The 22,716-nt window shown below is 37.5% G+C and overlaps 1 pseudogene; it reads right to left on the bottom strand.

Moving 5' to 3' along the window:
• LOC147340957 (uncharacterized) overlaps positions 1–5,428 on the bottom strand; it is a 137,966-nt pseudogene extending 132,538 nt beyond the window's left edge.
• Between the last annotated feature and the right edge of the window lie 17,288 nt (positions 5,429–22,716).

Raw genomic sequence — 22,716 nt, 5'->3', positions numbered from 1 at the left:
TGGGCTGCCGTCTATGAGGTCGCACAGAGTTGGACACGACTGAAGTGACTTAGCAGCATGGAATTTAGAAAGATGTTAACAATAACCCTGTATGCAAGACAGCAAGAGACACAGATGTATAGAACAGTCTTTTGGACTCTGTTGGAGAGGGTGAGGGTGGGATGATTTGGGAGAATGGCATTGAAACATGTATATTATCATATGTGAAACAAATCGCCAGTCCAGGTTTGATGCATGATATAGGATGCTCGGGACTGGTGCACTGGGTTGACCCAGAGGGATGGGATAGGGAGGGAGGTGGGAGGGGTGCTCAGGATGGGGAACACATGTACACCTGTGGCAGATTCATATCAATGTTTAATAATTAGCCTCCAATTAAAATAAATAAATTTATATTTAAAAATAAAAATTACAGTATCTTCAAATCATAATAAAGCAAAGCACAAGTTATGCTTGTATATTAATAATAGTGTTTGGGACTTCCCTGGTGGTTTGGAATCTGCCTTGCAATGCAGGGGACATGAGTTCAACCCCTGGTTGGGGAACTATTAATAAGATCCCATATGTCAAGGGGCAACTACTCCTATGTGCCACAAGGAAAGATCCCATGCTCCAAAACTAAGTTCCAACACAGAAAATAAATAAACATTAAAAAAACAATAGTGTTCATGGCTAGTGATAATGCAATACCAATTGTATTAGTATAGATAATATTCAGTTCAGTTCAGTTCACTTCAGACACTCAGTCATATCTGACTCTTTGCAACCCTATGGACTGCAGCATGTGATGTTTAATATTAGTATTAAGCCTTGATAAATTTTCAATAGATGCATCATAATAATTGTAGATAGAGTGATAACTGTTTGCCAGTAGGTCAGTCAGAAGTAAAATAAAACTAAGTCATATGTGTGATTATGGAAAATGAAAAATGCGACTTTCAGTTTACCAGAAAAATAGGACAAGTGTGAGAAAAGTTTTAACACTACTTAACATGAATAAGTCCAACGAGAGCTAAATAAAAAATGCATCCAACTAGCCATTCTGGACCTAATAAGATACCCAACTGATGAGATTTCAGAACAATTCACTGAAGGTTAGATGTCAAAAGAGAAATCAGACACTCAATCCTGACTAAGAAAAAAGTACAGTTTTAACTCACAACATCTCAATGTGTGAAGGCTACCTGAGTACTAATCCTATATTGTATAAAATCAGTCCAAGGAAATAGAACTCCTGGGAAGCAAACCACCAACATACAAGGCTGAAACTCACTTTCTTACCCTTCCTGTCTTTTGAGTGTGCCATTCTAGTATAATACAAACAGGATGCATGAGGGAATGATTTTGCAAATGTTCAGGGAATTTTGTGTGGGCATTTCTATGTGCAACCAGAGGCTGAAATAGTTGCCTGATAATTCTACTCAAACTGGCAAGTCTAAAACAATCTGGTTGTCTCCAAGTATTGGGGTAAACCCAAGGACTATCATAGGATTAGCCTGAGTTGGAACTGGAGTATTTCTGGAATTGCAAGGAAGCCTAAGGCAACTTAGCCAGAGGAAGAAATCTAATTCTTATCCAAAACCAAGAAACAAAAAGAACAAAAACTAAAAACAAAAGTAATATGAGGTTATAGTAAAGAAAATTAGAAGTTTATGAAGTCCAAAAGGTTAGGTGTTACTTGTATGGTCAGGCCACTCACGATGGTTGTTCTCTTGCTCTCTGTACATCTCCTCTCCAAACAGTGCCTACTTTACCCATACTCTACTCACATGGCTGACCTTCCTACATACTTGTCCCAGGCCCCAGCTAGTGATTGCTTTTATCAAAGAGGTGATGAGGGAAGTGCCCGTCTACTGGTTTTCTTGGTAACTAATAAGCACACCTGATTTCAATTCCCCTATAAATGGTAGTCTCCCCTTCTCGCCAGGAGTGAAGACTACCACCATGTCCTGCCTGCTATTCACTACAAGGGACGGGGTATCTCTTCAGGACCTTGCTTCAGACATGTAAGCTCCCCCATCCATTAAACCACTGATGTCTCTTACTGACTCTGGGCTCTTTTTTAGGTCTTGAAGCTGGGCAAACACAAGCCTTGTAGGCCTGTGGAGTGCAGCTCAACACTACTATTCATTGTTAAAGGAGAATAAAAATGATATCCAAGTGACTTCCCTACAAGTCCAGTGGTTAGGACTCTGTGCTTCCACGTCAGGGGGCATGGGTTCGATCCCCGTACTGGGAACTAAGATCCCTCAAAAAATGATATCTGAAACTGATATTGGTGCAATCCAGGCTCTGGACTGAACTTGGGAATGCTGAAATGATATTAGTGTCCCATTTTTCTTCTCTGTCAGTTCATATCCCAGGGGGTAATTCTTGCAGTTAATGGAACCAGAAAGGATCAAATATAAGCAAGTTTGAGATTTTACATCATGACATACATTAGATGTTTCATTTGAATGTTTCATTCATTATTTTCCCTTCAATCTACTGGAAATCCCAGACCACTCATCTAATGGCAATAATGCAATGACTGTTTACAGTGTTTCTCTCATGTGTCAGATGCTTTACAAATGGTGTTTTGTTTTTTGAATCCTCACAATTTTTAACCCCGTTTTACAGATGATGAAATCCAAGAGTTAATCAGAGAATTGAAGTAACTTTTGTTCTTGTTTGTTGTTCAGTTGCTCAGTCATGTCCCACTCTATGCAGTCCCATGGACTGCAGCACACCAAGCTTCCCTGCCCATCACCAACTCCCAGAGCTTGCTCAAACTCATGTCCACTGAGCTGCCATCCAACCATCTCATCTTCTGTCATCCCCTTCTCCTCCTGCCTTCAATATTTTCCAGCTTCAGGGTCTTACACAAGATCAATTACCTGGGCTAAGTTGTGTGGGGTTTTTTGTTGTTGTTTTTTGAGGGTTTTTTTGGTTTGTTTGTTTGTTCAATTTTGGTCTTCTCTTGCCTCAGAGTTCTGGGCTCTTTCCTTTACAATCTTGCTAAGGAAATATTCAGGGTCTGCACTTTAACATGATATCCAGGTGCTTCCTTGCACATTAAATTGGAAAAGCACTGTATTAGGCTACACAACATGCTGTTTTCCTTCTGTTTCAGTCAAACACACAAACATACTCACACACAGAATAGGGGTTAGGGGAGAGGAAGCACTGTAAGTATCTATCTACTAAAAAAGTAGCAATACACCTTTCTTTTCCAACAACCTATGTAAATATTGGATGCATTTGTAAACCGGGTCTTTAAAACTGCATAGATATATATTCTATCACCTATTGAGATTCTGAAGTGTTTACTAAATAACACATTAGGGAAATATTTGGGGGGAAATGGAATGTATTACATTAGGCTTATAGGAGAGCATAAAAAGAGAAAGAATAGAGACATAAATCATATTTTAAAAAGCAAGAGTCTGGATTTGCTGTGCTCCACACTTTGGTATAAGTACATTAGCAATTACAAATGATTCTTGAATAGCTGTGGCGTTAGAAAACCCACCAGCTATAATAATTATAATCCAAGCTTTTCAATAAGCTATTTTCCCTGAAACAGCAGAAACGAGGGTGCCATGGGAATTCATGATATTTATATACATTTACCATTACTTTTGTTTGGCAGTAAACTTTATTTCCAGGTGCTAGGCCACTGCAATCCAAAGGGATGTTAGTGAGAAAGAAAACCAAATGAGAAAAAAAGGCTGCATCTGGTCTCATTTTCCCTCCTTAATACATTTTCTCTACTATAGATTCTTTAATTTCCTTTAACCTAAACATCTTATGGGCTTCCCAGGTGGTGCTAGTGGTAAAGAACACTTATGCCATTGTAGGAGACATAAAAGACATCGGTTCCATCCCTGGGTCGGGAAGATCCCCTGGAGGAGGGAATGGCAACCCACTCCAGTATTCTTGCCTGGAGAATCCCATGGACAGAGGAGCTGGCAGGCTACAGTCCACAGGGTCACAAAGAGTTGGACATGAGTGAAGCGACCTAGAACACATGCATACATCTTATGTATAGGTAACATTTAAATTAAGTAGACTAACTCAATTTGAAAATTCTACTTTCAGTAGAGTTTATCTGAAAGCCATACCTGATACAGGAATTAAACATTTTTAGCAAAGATGATTCTCTTTCCTAAGGCTAATGAGACTAATGCCTCAATGTTTCTCCAAAATTTTTGTGCACAGATATCACCTGGGAATCTCATAAAATTGAAGATTCTGATTCAGTTATACTTGGGTGCATTTCTACAGATAACATTCCAAGTGATGTCATTGCTCCTGGCTCAAGATATCACTATACATATAGTGAAGAGAAGACACTACATGTAATTTAGCAGTTTTGAAACATGTACCTTTTTTCATTAAGCAAAACTAGGTTATCTTATAAAATTATACTGTAAAAATGACAGAGAACAAGATGGCGGAGGAGTAGGTGGATGTGGAGTACAACTCTCCACGGATACATCAGGAATACATCTTCAGACACAAAAGTGCATGCAGAATACCAGCTGAGAGCAGACAGGAGTACCTGACCAGAGGAAAAGAATATACAGAACCATGCAAAATTCAGTAGGATGAAGAAACGAGGGGGGGAAATAGGAGTATTAGTAGGGTAGGACTGGACCTGCCCTCAGCTGGTGGGGGAACTGAAATAGGGGTCTGATCCCCACATTGGGGCAATTGTCTGAGTCAGAGGAGAAACATTTAAGGCTGAGAGTGAAACAGCTGGTCTGTGGCAGCCTAAATGGAATGAGAATCAGACAGTACTTGCCGCAGCCATACATACCCCGGACAGGGATGCAAGTTTCCTGGAAGGCACAGCAGCTGGGAGCTGAAGTTTAGGGGTTTTTGAGCAATCCCAGAGGTAGGGCTGCTGTTGACTGCATGGAGACCAATCGAGGGGAAGTAAGGTAAGAGACTGTGGTGGGAAATGCCTGCGGGGGAAAGTCAGGCAGCCATGGAAGCAAGGTGATACTGCTGAGTCATGCGTACAGGGTGGAGCCATCACCATAGCCTCTCTCTCCCCACACGCCAGCATTGACAGCTGAACAATAGAGAGGCTGGCCCATCAAACGCCTGATGCACTGAACTACAGAGCAGGACCCTACCCAGGTGCTCCTTTAAGTGACTGGTGCCCCGAACTACAGAGTAAGACCCCAGCCGGGGGGCCCCTCTATGTGCCTGACATACCAAACAACAGAGAAGGACCCCAGGAAAGGGAGCCCTCTAAGTGCCTGAACAGGCAGAGTTACAGAGAAAGACTGACCAAAGAGGCTTTCTGATCGCCACCTACAAGAGACTCAAAAATTAAGACTCTGATAGTGCCATAACTCCTATGGTGGAGGCAGTCCGTGTCCCTGCACACTTGACGCTGCAAGGGTCCCTGCAAGGCAAGCAGCTGCACCACCTTCATGCTCAATTCTCACTGGGGCAGAGCTGCCACAGAAGTCTTGCATCTGTGCATGCAGGGTCACTTCGGTAGTATCTGACTCTTGACCCTGTAGACTGTGGCCTGCCAGGATTCTCTGTCGGGGCGGTGGGGGGGTGGGGGGCCTGTTCTCCAGGCAAGAATACTGGAGTATATTGGCCATACCCTTCTAGAGCACTATATTTCCTGCTGCCTTAGCCGCCAACTCCCCTGAGTACTTGGTGCTGCCAAAACCCCTGCGACCTAAGCAGCTCCACGAACTCCACACCTGACCTTCACCAGGGCAAACCCAAGTCCTCCAGGGCAGCCTCAGGAGCAAACCCCAGTGGATGACCCACATGCAGAGGTGGAAATAAAACCACAATTAAAACCCAGGGGCAGTGTGGCTAAGGATGAAGACCCAAAACCTTCGCACCAGCTATACAAGCTACAGATTAAATCTACACAATCAACTAGGCAGATTGTGTGTCTATGGAATATATAAAAGGTCATTGAGAGCTCCCACCAAAGAAAACACACTAGTTCTGATAGCTGTGGACATTGGAGGCAAGAACACATAGGAATAGGACCAGATTGGAATCTGAGTCGCCCCCACAGCAGATCCAGAGATCAGCACAGTGTTGAAGGGCATCCTAGGGAGGTGAGGTGGATGGTGACTCCCAGCGAGGGAAAGGACTCTAACAACAGTGACTCAAGAAAAACATTTATTATTCTTATGTTTTGACTTGCTCTGTAGATTCTTCTGGATTTTTCTTTTTTTTTTTTCTTTCATTTTTCCCCCTCTGTTGTAGTTGTTTTTATTGACACTATGAAATCTAATTAAGCTTTTGAGCTTTTACTTTTTCTTTTTCTCAATCACATTTTTTATTGTTATAAACTTCTGCCTCTATGTTGGGCTTTTGAAGTTCTGTGGAGTATTCCTTTTTTTTTTTTTCTTTTCTCTTGTTTAAATTTTTTAAACCTTTTATTATTTTTTCTACATTTATCCCCTTGTTTGCCTTTCTTACTGTTCTTTTCCCCCTTGCAGTTAACCTTTAATGTATATAAATCTTCTTCATCTACCTCTATATAACTTTGCATATCTATTCTTCCATTCTTTTATTTCTTTCCTTTCCTCTCAACATTTTATTAGCTTTATTTTCATTGTTGTATTGCCCAATTGACACCTTGCTTTAGTTTTGTTTTCCAGTTTGTGCTTTAGTTAGTTTTGTTCTGGTAGATATAATTTTTTGGTTTTCTTTGTTAGCTGGGTCAATCTACTGTACTTTATTTTTGTTGGAATGTCTTGATTTTGCTTATGGGTGTATATGTATGTGTGTATATTCAGTCACACTCTTTATTGTTGCTATAAACCTCTGTCTCCACGTTGGGCTTTTTCAGCTCTGTGGAGTTTTCCTTTTTTCTTTCTTCTTCTGTTTGTTTGTTTTCCTTTTCTCTTTTTTTAAATTTTAATTTTTTTAAACCTATCATATTTTTTCTACATTTATTCCTTTGTTTGCCTTTCCTACTGTTCTTTCCCCCTTGCAATTAATCTTTAATGTATATAAATCTTCTTCATCTACCTCTATATAATCTACCTCTATATAACTTTGCATATCTATTCTTTATTTCTTTTCTTTCTATCCTTTCCTCTCAACATATTTGTTAGTTTTGTTTTCATTGCTTTATTTCCCACTTGGAACCTTGCTTTAGTTTCATTTTCCAGTTTGTGCTTTAGTTAGTTTTGTTCTTAACTGGTAAATATAATTTTTAATTTCCTTTGTTCACCAGTCAATCTACTATACTTTATTTCTGTCAGACTGTTTTGACTTTGCTCATGGGTGTATATTTATATGTGTATATTCTATTATTTTAGTTATTATTTGCCTGATTTTGTAACTGCTATTTGTGTGGGGTTCATCTTTGGTTTCTCGATTTTGGATATTTGTTTTAATCTCACTTAACACCATAATAAACCACTTGTAGAATCTTTGCTCCTGACCAGAGATCAAACACTGAGCCTTTGGAGTGGGAGTACTAACTCCAAGACCCTAGACTACCAGAGAACTAACCCTAGAGAGTATCAAATAGTGAGAACTCACACAAAGGAAACCACTTGACTACAAGACCTGCCATCACCCAACCACCAGTATTACCCTGTGCAGGACTCCTTTTTTACACAACAAACAAAACAAAAATACAAATCCAATCATCAGCAGACTGGATTATCCCTCACTCAGCTTTTCACATCAGAGGAAAAGCAAACAAACAAAAACTCAGCACAAATCTCACCCTATACAAAGCTTACACAAACCACTGGACCAACCTTAGGAGGGCAGAAACCAAAAGGAAGAAAGAATTCAACCTTGAAGCCTGGGAAAAGGAGACCTCAAACACATTAAGTTTTTTAAAAATGAAAAAAGGCAGAGAAATACTACACAAATTAAGGAACAATCTAGAAATGCAGAAGTCCAAATGAATAAAGAGGAGATAGGCAAACTACCTGAAAAGGAATTCAGAATAATGATAGCAAAAATGATCAAAAACTGTGAAAACAAAATGGAGAAAATGCAAGAATAAATTAACAAAGACCTAGAAGAATTAAAGAATAAACATACAGAGACAAACAAAATAATTATTGAAATTAAAAATACTCCAGAAGGAATCAATAGTAGAATATCTGAAGTAAATGAACCAATGAGTGAGCTGGAAGATAAAATGTTGGAAATAACTTCCAAAGAACAGATTAAAGTAAAAGGATGAAAAGAACTGAGGATAGTCTCAGAGACCTCTGGGACAATATCAAACACACCAACATTTGAATTATAGGGGTCTCAGAAGAAGAAGAGAAAAAGATAGGGTATGAGAAAATTTTTGAAGAGATTATAGTTGAAAATTTCCCCAATATGGAAAATGAAATAGTCAATCAAGTTCAGGAGGCACGAAGAGTCCCTTACAGGATAAACCCAAGGAGAAACATGCCAGGGCACATACTAATCAAACTAACAAAGAATAAATACAAAGAAAGAATATTAAAAGCAGTAAGAGAAAAGCAACAAGTAATATACAAGGGAAACCCCATATGCTTAACAGCTGATCTTTCAGCAGAAACTCTGCAGGCCAGAAGGGAATGGCAGGATATATTTAAGGTACTGAAAGGGAAAAATCTACAACCAAGATTATAGTACTCGACAAAGATCTCATTTAACATTGATGGGGAAATAAAAAGCTTTTCAGATAAGCAAAAGTTAGGAGAATTCAGTGCCACCAAACCAGATTTACAACAAATGTTAAAGGGATTTATATAGCCAAGAAATATAACAGAAGAAAATAAATATCTACAAAATCAAGCCCAAACAATTAAGAAAATGGCAATAGGAACATATATATCAATAATTACTTTAAATGTAAATGGTTTAAATTCTCCAACCAAAAGACACAGACTGGCTGAATGGATACAAAAACAAGACCCATATACACGCTATCTACAAGAAACCCACTTCAGATCTAAAGACACATATAGACTGAAACTGAGAGGATGGAGAAATATATTCCATGTAAATGGGAGGCAAAAGAAAGCTGGATTAGCAATCCTTATATCACACAAAATAGACTTTAAAATAAAGATTACAAAAGATAAGGAAGACACTACATATGATCAAGGGATCAATCCAAGAGGAAGACATAACAATTGTAAATAGCTATGCACCCAGTACATAAGACAAACACTAACAGACATAAAAGGAGAAATTGAAAGTAACACAATAATAGTAGGAGAATTTAACACTGCACTCACACCAATGGACAGATCATCAAAAGTGAAAATTAATAAGAAAACACAAGTCTTAAATGATCCATTAGATAAGATGTATCTCTTTGATATATTCAGGACATTCCATCCAAAAGCAAAAGAGTACACCTTCTTCTCAAGTGCACATGGAACATTCTTCAGGATAGAGCACATCATGGTCACAAATCAAACCTTAGTAAATTTGAGAAAATTGAAATCATATCAAGCATCTTCTCCAACCACAATGCTATGAGACTAGATATCAATTACAAGGGGAAAAAAATCTGTAAGAAACACAAACACTGGAGATGAAACAAAACGTTTCTATAATAACCAACAGGTTACTGAAGAAATCAAAAGGGAAATCAAAAAATTTCTAGAAATAAATGACAATGGAAACACAATGATTCAAAACCTATAGGATGCAGCAAAAGCAGTTCTAAGAGGGAAGTTTATAGCAATACAATCGTACCTCAAGAAACAAGAAAAACATCGACCAGACAACCTATCTTTACACCTAAAACAACTGGGAAAAAAATAACAACAACAACAACAAAACCCTAAAATTAGTAGAAGGAAAGAAATCATAAAGATCCTATCAGAAATAAATGAAAAAGTAATGAAAAAAAAAAAAAACAATAGTAAAGATTAATAAAACTAAAGGCTGGTCCTTTGAGAAGATAAACAAAATTGTCAAGCCTTTAGCCAGACTCATCAACAAAAACAGAGAGAAGAATGAAATCAACAAAATTAGAAATGAAAAAGGAGAGGTACAACAGACAATGTGGAAACTCAAACTCATTCTATGAAGCCACAATCACCTTGATATCAAAACCAAAGACAGCAAAAATAAATAAATAAATAAAACTACACCAGTTTCACTGATCAACATAGATGCAAAATCCTCAACAAAATTTTAGCAAACTGAATTCAGCAACACATCCAAAAGCTCATACACCATGATCAAGTTGGGTTTATTCCAGGAATTCAAGTATTTTTCAATTTATGCAAATCAATCAATGTGATACAATATATTAACAAATTGAAAGATTAAAACCATATGATCATCTCAATAAATTCAGAAAAAGGCTTTGACAAAATTGAGTACCCATTTATGATCAAAACTTCAAAAAACGGGCACAGAAGGAATCTACTTCAACATAGTAAAAGCAATATATGATAACCCTACAGCAAACACTATTCTCAATGGTGAAAAATGGAAAGCATCCCCACCTAAGATCAGGAACAAGACAAGGGTGTCCACTTTCACCACTATTATTCAACATAATTCTGGAAGTCCTAGCTACAGCAATCAGAGAAGAAAATGAAATAAAAGGAATCCAGATCAGAAAAGAAGTAAAGCTCTCAGTGTTTGCGGACAACATGATACCATAAATAGAAAACCCTAAAGATAGTATCAGAAAATTACTAGATCTAATCAATTTAGCACAGTTGCAGGATACAAAATCAATGCACAGAAATCACTTGCATTTCTATATACTAACAATGAAAAATCAGAAAGGGAAATTAAGGAATCAATCCATTCACCATTGCAACAAAAGAATTAAATATCTAGGAATAAACTTACCTAATGAGACAAAATAATTGTATACAGAAAATTATAAGTCACTAATGAAAGAAATCAAAGATGACATAAACAGATGGAGAGATATTCCATGTTCCTGGATAGGAAGAATCAATATTGTGAAAATGACTATACTACCAAATGCAATCTACAGGTTCAATGTGATCCCTATCAAATTACCAATGGCATTTTTCACTGAACTAGGACAAATAAACTCACAATTCATATGGAAACACAAAAGACCCCAAATAGCCAAAGCAGTCCTGAGAAAGAAGAATGGAGCTGGAGGAATCAACCTTCTTAACTTCAGGTTATACTACAAAGCTACAGTCATCAAGACAGTATGGTACTGGCACAAAAACAGAAATATAAACCAATGGAACAAGATAGAAAGCCCAGAGATAAACCTATGCACCTATGGGTATCTTATCTTTGACAAAGGAGACAAGAAGATACAATGGGGCAAAGATGGCCTCTAATGGTGCTGGAAAAACTGGATCAGTTCAGTTCAGTTCAGTCGCTCAGTCATGTCCCACTCTTTGCAACTATAAATTGCAGCATGCCAGGCCTCCCTGTCCATCACCAACTCCCAGAGTTCACTCAAACTCACATCCATCAAGTCAGTGACGCCATCCAGCCATCTCATCCTCTGTCGTCCCCTTTTCCTCCTGCCCCCAATCCCTCCCAGCATCAGAGTTTTTTCCAATGAGTCAACTCTTGCCATGAGGTGGCCAAAGTACCGGAGTTTCAGCTTTAGCATCATTCCTTCCAAAGAACACCGAGAACTGATCTCCTTTAGAATGGACTGGTTGGATCTCCTCGCAGTCCACGGGACTTAAAGAGCCTTCTCCAACACCACAGTTCAAAAGCATCAATTCTTTGGCACTCAGCTTTCTTCACAGTCCAACTCTCACATCCATACATGACCACTGGAAAAACCATAGCCTTGACTAGACAGACATTTGTTGGCAAAGTAATGTCTCTGCTTTTGAATACGCTATCTAGGTTGGTCACAGCTTTTCTTCCAAGGAGTAAGTGTCTTAATTTCATGGCTGCAATCACTATCTGCAGTGATTTTGGAGCCCAGGCAAAACTGGATAGCTACATGTAAAAGAACGAAATTAGAACACTTCCTAACACAATACACAAAGACAAACTCAACATGGATTAAAGACCTAAATGTAAGATCAGAAACTATAAAACTCTTAGAGGAAAACATAGGTAGAACACTCAATGACATAAATCAAAGCAAGATCCTCTATGACCCACCTCCGAGAGTAACGGAAATAAAAACAAAAGTAAACAAGTGGGACCCGATTAAACTTAAAAGCTTTTGCACAGAAAAGGAAACTATTAGCAAGGTGAAGACAACCCTCAGAATGGGAAAAAATAATAGCAAATGAAACAATGGACAAAGGATTAATTTCCAATATATACAAGCAGCTCATACAACTCAATACCAGAAAAACAAACAACCCAATCGAAAAATGGGAAAAAGACCTAAACAGACATTTCTCCAAAAACGACATACAGATGGCTAAAACAAACACATGAAAAGATGCTCAACATCGCTCATTATTAGAGAAATGCAAATCAAAACTACAATGAGATATCACCTCACACCAGTCAGAATGACCCTCATCAAAAAGTGTTCACCATCCTGAACATGTGTTCCTAGTTTTTTTAAGGAATCTCCATACCATTTTCCATAGTGGCTGTATCAATTTACATTCCCAACAACAGTGCAAGAGCATTCCCTTTTCTCTACACCCTCTCCAGCATTTATTGTTTGTAGACTTTTTGATGAGGGTCATTCTGACCGGTGTGAGGTGATATCTCATCGTAGTTTTGATTTGCATTTCTCTAATAATGAGCGATGTTGAGCATCAACATGTGTACACCCGTGGCAGTTGCATGTTGATGCGTGGCAAAACCAATACAGTATTGTAAAGTAAAAAAATAATAATAATAAAAAATAAAATAAAAACTAGGAATAAAACCACCATATGAGTCAGCAATCTCACTCTTAGGTATATAACCTGAGGAAACCAAAACTGAAAAAGACACATGTACCCCATTGTTCATTGCAGCACTATTTACAATAGCTAGAACATGGAAACAATCTAGATGTCTAGCGATAGATGAATGGATAAAGAAGCTGTGATACATATACACAATGGAATATTACTCAGCCATACAAAGAAATACTTTTGAGTCAGTTCTGAAGCAATGGATGAACCTGCTGCTGCTGCTTCTAAGTCACTTCAGTCATGTCCGACTCTGTGCAGCCCCATAGATGGCAGCCCACCAGGCTCCCCTGTCCCTGGGATTCTCTAGGCAAGAACACTGGAGTGGGTTGTCATTTCCTTCTCCAATGCATGAAAGTGAAAGTGAAGTCGCTCAGTCGTGTCCAACTCCCATGGACTGCAGCCTACCAGGCTCCTGCGTCCATGGGATTTGCCAGGCAAGAGTACTGGAGTGGGTTGCCATTGCCTTCTGTGATGCATGAACCTAGAACCTACTATACAGAGTGAAGTGAGTCAGAATGAGAAAGTTATACTATCATATTCTAGCACATATATACAGAATCTAGAAAAATGGTACTGAGGAGTTTATTTATAGGAGATCAACTGAGAAAGAGACATAGAGAATAGACTTATGGACAGAGAATAGACTTATGAACATGGGGAGAGGGGAGGCGAGGGTCAGATGTATGGAAAGCGTAACATGGAAACTTATATTACCATATGTAAAATAGATAGCCAACGGGAATTTGCTGTATGGCTCAGGAAACTCAAATGGGGGCTCTGTATCAATTTAGAAGGGTGGGAGATGGGAGGGAGGTTAAAAAGGGAGGGGATATATGTACACCTATGGCTGATTCATGTTGAGGTTTGACAGAAAACAACAAAATTCTGTAAAGAAGTGACAGTAGTCATACTTTTTTTTTTTTAATGGATAACTTGGAAAGCCAGATAAGTCAAGAGACTAAATTAACATAATCTGACCATTCAGACATAACTATTACTCACATATGGCTCTATTTACTTCCAGTCTTTTTTCAGGGCACATACATCTATTTTTATAAAATGGATATTTTACTATCCATTTCATTTTACCAACCATATCTAGACCATCTCACACTGCTGCAACTCAGTTTTCTATCATATCCAAATAATGTATTTCATCCCAGACATATCCACCAGGCAGAACTTTGGGTAAAATACCAGCTATCAGACACACAGCAACCTCACAGCTGGTTATCTAAACCATGAAACACAAAACAGTGATAATTCTATAAAACCTTGAAATGTGGTATACCACAAGTATTATAATGATGTCATAACTGCATATGCAGTGGAGACAGAGGTAGGATCTCCTCTACTCAAGAATATATTTCATGTCTACAGAGTGTTGCATTTCTTTTTAAACCCATTCTCCAGAGACACCTCTTGGAACATTTTACAGTCATTCTCTCATATTCAGTGGGACCAGTTTACTTAGAGGAGTGTAAGCTGTGTCCTCTTTTAATTTATTTTTTTTCTTTCTAACAAAGCTTGCTTGCCCTTCTTGACCTTTTCTTGGCAGGCTGTAGATCACAGCTGTTTCAACTGATGGGGTAAAGATCAGAGACTCTGCTCTTCTCAGGTGTTCCTTTTCATTAACACTGGGTCTATTCAGGCTTTTCAACACACTGTCACACCGTGACAACCAAACAGTTGGTAGACAACAGATACAGGTGGGCTACCATTTACTTGTATATGATTTGAAAGGACTACACTTGTCACTCATCTGTAACAGTAAATTATATGACAGAAATGGGTTATATGCCAATATTGTATGCTATTCAATATTCATGAAGTGCATATGACAAACTGGAAAAAGCAAAACTATACCTGGAATGAAAATTTAAATGAAAATACTCAGCCAAAATGTAATCATGACAATAGATTGGTTTTCCTATAGAAGCACTGCCATGATAAAAAATATTTTTTCATAATTTTTCGCTAAAGTAATGAACAATGTTCAGAAAACTAAGTGAAATCCTTTACTGTCAGCAATACAAACTGGGGTCTGGTAAACTAATAATCTGACATTAACCATTTCTGGGTACATTGCCTAGACTTGTGTTTGTCAGATTAGTGGACATGAGATTCATCCAGAAGGCTTGTTAAAACAGATTGCTGGGCCTAACTCCTAGAGTTTCTGATCCAGTTGGTCTGGAATCACTCCTAAGAATGTACATTTCTTAATGCCATTTGCAGCAACATGGAAGGCCCTAGAGATTATCATACTAAGGTAAGTCAGCCAGATGAAGAAAGACAAATATAATATGATATCACTTATATGAGCAATGTAAAATACAACACAAACGAATGTATTTAGGAAACAGAAACAAACTCACAGACATAGAGAACAGACTGATGGATGCCAAGGGGTGGGTGGGGTGGGGGAGGTAAAGACTGGGAGTTTTGGATTAGCAGGTGTAAACTATTATATATAGAAAGAATAAATAACAAGGTCCTGCTATATAGCACTTGGCTTCCCAGGTGGCACTACTGGTAAAGAACCCACCTGCCAATGAAGGGAATATAAGAGATGCGGGATCGATCTCTTGGTTAGGAAGATCCCCTGGAGGAGGGCATGGCATTCTACTCCAGTATTCTTGCCTGGAGAATCCCCATGTATAGAAGAGCCTAGTGGGCTATGGTCCATAAGGTCGCAGAGTTGGACACAACTGAATGACTTAGCACACATGCACTGTATAGCACAGGGAACTATATTCAATATTGTGTGATAAACCATGATGGAAAAGAATATGAAAAAGTGTGTGTGTGTGTGTGTGTATACGGCTTCTCTAGTGGCTCAGATGGTAAAGCGTCTGTCTGCAATGCAGGAGACCCGGGCTCGATCACTGGGTTGGGAAGATCCCCTGGAGAAGGAAATGGCAGCCCACTCCAGGATTCTTGCCTGGAAAATCCCATGAACAGCAGAGCCTGGTAGGTTACTGTCCATGGGGTCGCAAAGAGTCAGACAACTGAGCGACTTCACTTTATATATATATATATATATATATATATATATATATATGAATCACTTTGCTGTATAGCAGAAATTAACATAACATTGTAAGTCAACTACAACAAAAAATTTTAAAAGAATGAATTTCTAAGTTCTCAGGTGATACTAATGCTGCTGGTGTGATGCCCAAGCTGAGAACACTGCTTAAGAGAAGTGGTTCTCCAACCTCAATTACATAAGAATCACTTGAGGTGGGGGTGGTGGCTTTGTCACTAAGTTGTGTCCAAGTCTTGCGACCCCATGGACTGTATGCAACCCCATGGACTGTAGCCCCTTAGGCTCCTCTGTCCATGGGATTTCTCAGGTAAGAATACTGGAGTTGGTTGTCATTTCCTTCTCCAGGGGATTTTCTGCACCCAGGGATTGAACCAGGTCTCCCCTATTACAGGCAGATTCATAACTGACTGAGTTAGATTTCAAGGCATCAACTTGTAGAGCTTATAATGATTCTGCTGCAGGTGGTCCTGGTAAACCACATTCTAATGAGCACTGGTTTTAAATAAATTGGTTTCATACCTTGAAGATTATCATAACTACTTAGCAAGAGCATCCCAAACTTTCAAGTGCATACCAATTTCCTGAGGATCCTGTTAAAATGTAGATTCTGATTCAGTGTATCTGGGAGGGAACCTAATATTCTGCATTTCTATAAGCTCCCAAGTGATGCTAGAAAAGCTATTACATGATAGATTCATAAGTCCCATCCCATAGATTCTTACATCAGTAGAATAGGAATATATTTGCAACTTAAAGGAATGCATCTATAATACATTCAATAGATCTACATTCTTTTGGTCACTCTCTGTTACCAAATTTTTTTAGATTGATTTTTGAAGGATTGATATAGTTACCATTGATATCGTATAGAAAGTCTTTAGAGAACAGCTTTTCTGGAATCTTTCAGTAAAATTAAGAAGAAATTGTAGCAAATGGTGAGAAATCTAAATGGTCTAAGGCAGATGAGTGGTTCCTTGAAATGAAAAATATTTGGTGTGATTGATTGCATTTTCCCAAAATGACTTAAACAATAATTCCCATCCTACCTGCTTTTCTATGATATAAACTTGATGCTCCTCCTATTGAGAGGTGGGGATCTATGTACACTTCCCTTGAATCTAGGTGGGTTTTTGACTTCCTTGTAATCAAAAGAATGTTGCAGAAGAGGAGCCACATGAGTTCCTGACTTTTGAGGCGAGGTCAGCAAAGGCAGTGCAACCTCCACCTTGTTCTCAGAAGACACCTGTCTGGATTCCTGAGGCACCACAGACAGTCTGACTACCCAGAGTCCTCCATGCTGGGAGGAAACCAAGCCACACAGACAAGCCACATGTAGATGCTCCCACTGACCATCCTAAGCTTCAAATGATCCTGATCCCCAAAATCAAGTTACAGCCAGCCTGTCAGCCTTCCCACTTGAGGTCCTGAATATTATACAGCAGAGACAAGCTGTTCTCCCTGCATCCTTTCCTAATACTTGATCTAACAGTGTCCATGAAACATAAAATACTTATTGTTTTACATCATTATGTTTGAGGCAGTTTGTTACTCAGCCTGGAGTACTGAGTTACTGTTACTGGAGTACTGAGTACTGTTACTCAGTAGGAGCACTGAGATGATACAACTTAAGAAGACCGTGTAATTCTCCACCAAGATAAATGAAGAGCCTAGAGACAAAGAGCACTTATTTTAGGCCCACTGTATAGGAAATGAAAACAAATCTGCTATCTTAATATCCGTAATAATATCAACAGCTTACATGTCCTCAAGTACTTATTATGTGGCAAATACTTTATGTATGTACCAGGGAAAAACATCAAAATGCCTCCTAGAGCTCAGAGGGAAATCAGTGTCTATTAATACTCTCTCCCCATTCTTCCATTTGCAAACTATTGGTACCAAAGTTCTGATGTCTAAGAAAATGACCCATGAAGAGCTAAGCAAGTATTTGATTTTTGTAACTATGTATTTTTATATAATTTTGCATTTAAAGTAAAGCATTGAACGCAGTATTAGGAATTTCTGTATATTCTGTATCCAGATTCACTGATTGTTTATAATCTCTCTCTCTCCCTACACACACACACATATATATACACACATGCACATTTTAAAAAAAATTTTAACTGTTTGAGAGCAAGCTGGAATCACTATGGATATGTTTTGCCACTTTATCCCTAAACATTTTAGTATGTTTTTCCTAAAAACACAAAATTCTTGTCATAACCATATTGTGTCAATTGTCTCAGTGAAGTAACATTTTTATCTATTTTTCCTAGTCCAGGATCCAATTAAGATCAAACATTGTATTTATTTGCCTTGTATCCTTTCATCTAAATCAGTCTCCCAGTATTTCTTTACCTTCGTTGACCTTGACATTTTTTAATTAATATTTTAATAGTATGGGACAATTATTTTGTAGGATATTTCTAAATTTGGATGTGTTGGATGTGTCCTCATGAATATATTCAAGCTATATACTTTGGCAGAAATACTGCAGAGGGATTAATATCCTTCTCAGCATATAATATCAGGAAGTACATGATGTTGATATGCTCCATAATTGATGATAATAACTTTGATCAATTAGTTAACTTAATGAATGCCAAGTTTCTTCATTATAAATTTACTAATCTTTCACTTACAATTAATGATTTGTGGAGAGATGTGTTGAAATTATGCATATATCCTGTTTTTCATCAAAGTTTTGCCCAGTAATTTTAACATTTATTGATGATTTCCTACTCAATCATGCTTTCTAATGGAAATCTACTGTAAGAAAGAGCTTTTCCTTCTCATTCACTGGCTTATTAAATAACTGACTACTTTTATCAGTATTTATTCATAGATTCTTATTTTACTCAATGGGCTACAAACCAGTAACCTCATTATTAGTTTTGATTTTCAAATCATTCTAGATTTGTCTAGTGAAAACACTCCCAGCTAGCTTCAGTGTCATTTTGATTTGTCTCCATCGTTTTGGGGGGTCTTCCCTACTTTTTGGAACAATGAGCTATTCCTGGGTCATCTTGTACTATCTGGAATTTATAACTAAAGATCTGGGACCTAGTTGTGCTCATTGGTGTCAGTGTGGAATTGCTTCCAGGCCCATAGAGGTAACACAGATATATATATAGAGATAGAGATATAGATATATAGATATATATAGATATACATATATATATATAAATAATATGTTGAAACCCAATAAAAAATTACAAAGTATGTCCTAATATCCCCCCTTTGCATATTAGTACCTCTGTTCTCTACTTTGAAAACACTGGTTTCATTATGCTCAAATTATCTATTCATTGGCTCCAGTCTAAAATATACCACCAACAATGAAAATTTTCTAACCTTAATACTTATTTTTTAATGCTTTTTGTAAAATTTACATCTATGTAACCTACTCTTTAGCAAGATACAAAATATTTCTATATCCTGAGAGAGTTCCTTTTTGCCCCTTCTAAATCAATCCCACCACCCCACCTTTATCTAAAGACAACCATATGTCATTTCTTATATTGTGTTTCTAACCTGTTTTAGAGCTACATATGCATCACATAGTATGGATATATTTGAGTTCAGCTTTTCCTGAACATAATATCCATGTGATTTATTGATGTTATTCCATGTATCAGAAGTTCTTTTCATTATTGAGTAGTATTCCATTAATGAATACACTATAATCCCTTTATCCATTCTCCAGCTGATGGATATTTGAGTTTTTTCCAGGTTTTTGCTATTGTTAATAAAGCTGGTACGAACATTCTAGAAGAACAACTCTTTTGTGAAAACTATGATTTTTTGAGCATATATGTAGTTTTTATTTTGAAATATAAACTTATAGGACTTTTCAAATAAATACATGATCCTATGTATACTTCTCACAACTTCCCCCAATAGTGACATCTTGAATGATAGCACAATCATATCAAAACCAGGAAAGAGACTTTGGTATAATCCACAGAGCTTATTAAGACTTCACCAGTTTTACATGTACTTGTATGTGTGTGTGTAGTCTGATGCAGGCTTATCACATGTGTTGATTCATGAAACCATAACTCTGTCAAGATCTAGAACTCTTCCATCCCCATAAGGCTCCTTTGTGCTACCCCTTTATAGCCACACTCACCCTCCTGTCCCTAATATTTATTTTCCAATTTTTTTATGCTACTATAGAGAGATACACTTTTTTCATTTTGATTTGTATGTTGTGACATTGCTAATTTCACTCTATTTCAATATCCATAGGATTTTAAAGAATATTCATCCAAATTTTGGAAATGGGTAAAAGAGATGGCTGGATGCCTTTTCAATGGAGTTCTGTGTAATGTCTTGTGCAAGGGTTAGCAACTTTTTTCTGTAAAAGGTAAAATAGTAAATATTTTAGGTTTAGGGGCATACAACCTCTGTGACAACCACTAAAATCTGTCACTATATTCCAAAAGCAACTATGGACAACACAGACTGTGGCTGTGTAACAATAACACTTTACTTATAAAAACAGATTTGGCTATAGAACTAGAGATTTCAGATTCCTAGTTTAGCAGAACCTCTGGGGATTAACTGTTTAAAGTATAAATATACAGGTAGACCTCAGAGATACTGTAGATTCAGCTCCAGACCACAGCAATACAACAAATATCTCAATAAAATGAGTCATGTGAATTTTTTTTTCATTTCCCAGGTCATGTAAAATTTTGTTTACACTATACTATACTCTATTAAGTGTGCAATAGCATTATGTCTAAAAAATGCACATCTTCATTAAAAATATTTTATTTATAAAAAATGCTAACCATAATCTGAGCCTCCAGCAAATTATAATTTTTTTGCTGGTGAAGGTTCTTGCCTTGATGTTGATGGCTGCTCACCAATGAGGGCGGTTGTTGCTGAAGACTGGGGTGGCTAGGGAAAATTATTCCTATAAGACAACAATAAAATTTGCCCCATCAATTTACTCTTCTTCTCATTCCTCTGTAGCAATCAAAGCTATTTGATAGCACTTACCCACAGTAGAACTTCTTTCATAATTGGAGTCAATCCTCTAAAACCCTACTTCTGGTTTAGCAGCTAAGTTTAAGAGATATTCTGAATTCTTTGTTGTCATTCAAAAATCTTCACAGTTGTTTCACCAGCAGTTTCCATGTCAAGAAACCACCTCTTTTGCTCATCCATAGAAGTAACTCCTTATTCTTTCAAGTTTTTTTTTTCTCTAATTTTATTTTATTTTTAAATTTTACATAATTGTATTAGTTTTGCCAAATATCAAAATGAATCCGCCACAGATATACACGTGTTCCCCATCCTGAACCCTCCTCCCTCCTCCCTCCCCATACCATCCCTCTGGGTCGTCCCAGTGCACTAGCCCCAAGCATCCAGTATCGTGCATCAAACCTGGACTGGCAACTCGTTTCTTACATGATATTTTACATGTTTCAATGCCATTCTCCCAAATCTTCCCACCCTCTCCCTCTCCCACAGAGTCCATAAGACTTTATCATGAGATTTCAGGGATTCAATCACATCTTCAGGTTCAGCTTAGAATTCTAGTTCTATTTCTATATTTCCACATATACAGTGACTTCCTCCACTGAAGTTCTGCCTCCCTCAAAGTCATCCATGAGGGTTGGAATCAGCTTCTTCCAAAATTCTGTGAACATTGGTATTTTGACTTCTTCCCATATATCATTAATGTTCTTAATGGCATCTAGTATGGTGAATGCTTTCCAGAAAGTTTTCAATTTACATTGCCCAGATCCATCAGAGGAAATACTCTCTATGGCAGAAATACTCTTATGAAATAATGAGACTTGAAAGTCAAAATTACTTGTTGATCCATAGGCTGCAGAATGGATACCGTGTTAGCAGGCATGAAAACAATATTAATCTCTTTGTCCATCCCCATCAGAGATCCTGGGAGACCACATATATTGTCAATAAGCAGTAATAATTTGAAAGGAATCTTTTTTATGATCTCAACTGTGGTCTTAAAATATTTGTTATTAATGTTTATAATATATGTTATAAACATATAAGTGCTGTTATCCAAGCTCTGTTGTTCCATTTAGAGAGTACAGTCAAGATTTAGTGTAATTCTTAAGGACCCTAGGATTTTTAGAATGGTAAATGAACACTGTCTTCAACTTAAAATCATCAGGTGTGTTAGCCCCTAACAAGAGAGTCAGCCGATCCTTTGAAACTTTGAAGTCAGGCATTGACTTCTCCTCTCTAGCTACAAAAGTCCTAGATGGGGTCTACTTCCAAAAGAAGGCTCTTTCATCTACATCAAAAATCTGTTGTGTAATGTAGCCACCTTCACTCTATTAGCTAGATATTCTGGGAAACTTGCTGCATCTTCAACATCAGGATCTGTTGCTTCTCCTTGTACTTTCATGTTATGGAGCCAGCTTCTTTCCTTAAACATCATGAACCAATATCTACTAGCTTCAAATATTTTATTTATTTATTTATTTTAATTGGAGGCTAATTACTTTACAATATTGTATTGGTTTTGCCATTATTCTTCAGTTTCCTCATCTCTTTCAGCCTTCATAGAATTGAAGAGAGTTAGGGCCTTGCTTTGGATTAGCCTTTGGTTTAAGGGAATGTTGTGGCTGGTTTGATCTACTATCTAGATCATTAAAATTTTCTCCACATTTTCAATAAGCCCATTTTACTTTCTTTTCATTTATGTGTTCACTAGACTAGCATTTTTAATTTTCTTTAAGAAAATTTCCTTTGTATTCACAATTTGGCTAACTGATAGACTTACTCAACTACATACAGGATTGCCAGAAAATTTCAGTTTGTAAAAAATTCAGTATCTGTGAAGTA

The sequence above is a fragment of the Bos grunniens genome, chromosome X (genome assembly GCF_055505025.1).
Source record: "Bos grunniens cultivar Pamir isolate PY7600 chromosome X, Bosgru_T2T1.0, whole genome shotgun sequence".
Taxonomy (NCBI): Eukaryota; Metazoa; Chordata; class Mammalia; order Artiodactyla; family Bovidae; genus Bos; species Bos grunniens.
This window is presented reverse-complemented; position numbering and strand designations above follow the sequence as displayed.